General features: G+C 44.7%; 1 long non-coding RNA gene across 1 annotated transcript; it reads left to right on the plus strand.

The window, feature by feature from the left end:
* Nucleotides 1-526: 526 nt before the first annotated feature.
* On the plus strand, nucleotides 527-2,341 carry LOC137166693 (uncharacterized). Its single transcript, XR_010923764.1, has 3 exons — nucleotides 527-1,289; nucleotides 2,033-2,177; nucleotides 2,279-2,341. It is a non-coding gene; the product is annotated as an uncharacterized lncRNA (long non-coding RNA).
* The last annotated feature ends 895 nt before the right edge of the window (nucleotides 2,342-3,236 follow it).

A 3,236-nucleotide genomic window follows, 5' to 3' on the forward strand; every position in this document is an offset into this window, starting at 1 on the left:
GGGCCGCCGGAAGTGGCCCGACCCTGCGGCACTGGCTGGGGCAGCTGGGCATGGGCAGCACGCGCTGGCAATTCTCCCCAGCGAGGCGCGATCGTAACCAGCGCCTCCGTCTCATCCTTGTGTGTCCGCGCGCGCGCTTTGACCGGATGTCTCGCGAGGGGAGGGAAGGGGGGGGGGGGTGGATCCTTTATGCAAACGACAGCGCCTCCGACGTGGATTGGACGATCGAGGGCTTCATTCATAGCGCTGCTCGCTGAAGAAAGCACAGGGCCGGGAGGAGCCGCACCGAGCAGGGCGAACAGACCGGGGGGCTTCTCTGCCACCTCTCCCCCTACACGCTGGGCAAAGAGCTGGCTAAAGCGGCAGGAGGATCCGCCCCCTGGAGGCCAAGGGGCTCATCCCTCGCCCAGCCGAGGCGGGGCTCAGATGACTCCCTCCCTGCCGGCTTAGAGTTACTTCCGTAGAGTTAGATCCCAGGAGTTTCCCCCGCCCCCCAGGGAGAAGGGGGCTCAGCGCGTCCCCTTTCCTTGCACTGACAACAGCCGGAGCAGAGGGGGCTCGGTCGGACTCCAGGGTCCCTCCCCGGAGACGGGGGGGAGGGGAGTACATTCTCAGCTCCGTACATGAAAACGATTCAAGGCAGGGCGAGGTGGAGAGTGGCCAGAAAAACCCTCCTGAGCCCGCTGCATTGCGCTGAAACCCAGCTGGGCCCTGTGGTAAAGACAGGCTCCTGCTTGTCCTGCTCCCCTCTCCCCAAAGCGATAATCACTGAACGCAGAGCTCGAGGTACCTGGGAGCAGCCCAGCCTAAGGCATTCAGACCCAAACCACAAGGGATGCGGCTTTGTCTAGTCGGGGATTCCGCTTCTCGCCTGGGGGCGTTTGCCTGGGAACCACAGAGGAGAACGTTTCTCCTTTCCCCTTTGTGCTAAGCCAGCCCTTCCATGCAAACCGCGCGTGCTCCTCCGCCTTTGGCTTCCCACGGGCCAGGGCTGGCACCGCTACAGGCAGTTCTGGGCAGAGCTCAGGAGTTGGAGCTGGAGCCAGGCAGAACCCACCCAGAGCCTCCTGGTGTTGCTAACCCAGAGCCAGGGTGATAGGCTCGGCGCGGGGCTCTACGGGTTGAAGTTTCCTCTGAACGCAAGGAAGCAGCAGAGATCTTAAAACAGAGCGCTACAAAGGCACGTCCGAAAGGAAGAGGGATGAGGTTTTCACTAGTGGGGCTTTTGCTAGCTATTTGTTTAATCAATTAAGGCGCGCTAGGACTGGGAGAGACTCCCCCAATGAAAGGTAATTGCTGCCCTGATTGCACTAGGAGATTTTGACTTTCTGTAGGCAGTGGGGAGGGGGATTACAACACAAATCAACTGAACAAGACATTTATATGCACAGAGCCTAATTTGTCCAGGGAACAGTTTAAGTGCAAGGGGCATAGCTCCAGTTTCCATCTAAAAGGACTCTGAACTGCATCGTGAATACTGATGCCAGAGCCAGCTTCAGAATCCAGTGTAGAAGATCAGGGTGGCTGATTTTAAAAGCAGAATCACACACAAGAGGCTTTTGTTTTAATTTAAAGGAAGCCATCAACATGAACTATTTATAGTTTTAATTGCTAATAATAAAAGATCTAGATTCTGATAGATCATTCTGTGAATAGTATGCCCTGATTTTTTTAAAAAAATCAATTAAATATTATAAAGAAGTTTTCTGCCTCTTTCAGCTGCTGCTATCTTTTCAGCAAGGGAGAAACTAGCTATAAGGAAATAGTGACATTGACTATACAAAAACAGCTAGTAAAGGTACAAAGTAGAGAAAGTTTATATCTATTTATCAAGTATTTCAACTTTCAGTTCCGGTAATTGTAGTAGGTAGTATTTACAATTACAGTAGAGAACACATTTAAAAACTGAAATGAGATTTTCGAGCTGATGTGTGTCCCTTTAAATTTAATGCATGTATACTGGGACAAAAGGGCTCACAGAAGACAAATATAGGTAAGCACCATAGCTTGCTCCTGTTTCTTGTTTGCACAGTATACTTCAATCATTCGGTGAAACATTGGGGGAGGAAGTGATCCACAATTTCGTCAGTCCAAGACGAAAAGAAAACAGAAGAAGGAAACTGATTTACTCTAGAGACCCTCAGGGTTTCTGAGGATGGTGAGCAGTAATGGGAAAGGTGAGGAGTTAGTCTGGATAGAAAAACAAACCTCCTCTACAACCTTTTGGTATTTTAATCCTGCTTTTATTTAGTGAACTCTTTTTTTCTTTGGGACTTAGTTTTCTGCAACTGAATCAAAAGTCAGCTGAAGAAGATGACATTTCCCTCACTATAAAACTCCAATTAAACATACTATATAAAATAGAAATTGAATCGTTTTATATCTTAACTTCTGATTCATTCTGAACATCAGTTATCTTGTTTGTTCTTCTTGCTGTAAATATTTTAGGAAGATTATAACTGGTGGTAGTGAAAACTATAGTTAGGCTGTCAAATGTTTCCAATTACAAATCAGTGTTTTCAGATGTTCGCATGATTTTTGTGAAAATTTGCAGGAAAAGGTCTATACTTTGTCTCAGCCCAAAAGTAATATAAAAGAAGAGTTTGAGAAAAATTCTGTTAGCAATTTCGCAGTTATATGATGGTGAAAAAATATTTTCTCTCACAAAAATACTTTAACCACAATTTTTATATAACTGAATTAAAATGGTAGTCATCTGAACATGAAACTAACAATAAATGAGCAATATTTATTCTGAAATATTTGAAATTTGTTCTGATTGAACAAAGTTATGACCATGTGAAAATACCAAACTGAGCATCTGTAGAAAAAATGTCACTCTGTTTAAACAGGATACTATTAAATGAAATATAATCAACTAAAAGAAAAATATTAAAAGTAGTTTACTAAACTAGATACTATCCCTGACAATTTCTATGGTTTTACCACCACATTTTCCTATTTTAATTTTTTTCCCTCTTCTATGTTGTTGTGTGTGAAAGACACACATCAGGGAAAAGTGACATTGGTAAAAATGACTATATATAAAGTGCTGTCAAATGCACAAAGCATGATGCAAAGTCTACTGTAACCAAGGGGCATCTTTCTATAGATTAAGATAGGCTTTGGATCATGCTAAAAGTAAACAAACTGGAAAAAGATAGAAAATACTATGTTCTCAAATCTCATTTGGGTTTAGTATTTTTACATGTTGCTTGTAACTTTAGTAGGCAAAA

Source organism: Emydura macquarii, unplaced genomic scaffold, assembly GCF_026122565.2.
Source record: "Emydura macquarii macquarii isolate MOO-44397 ecotype Brisbane River unplaced genomic scaffold, CSIRO-AGI_Emac_v2 contig_2897, whole genome shotgun sequence".
NCBI classification, from domain to species: Eukaryota; Metazoa; Chordata; order Testudines; family Chelidae; genus Emydura; species Emydura macquarii.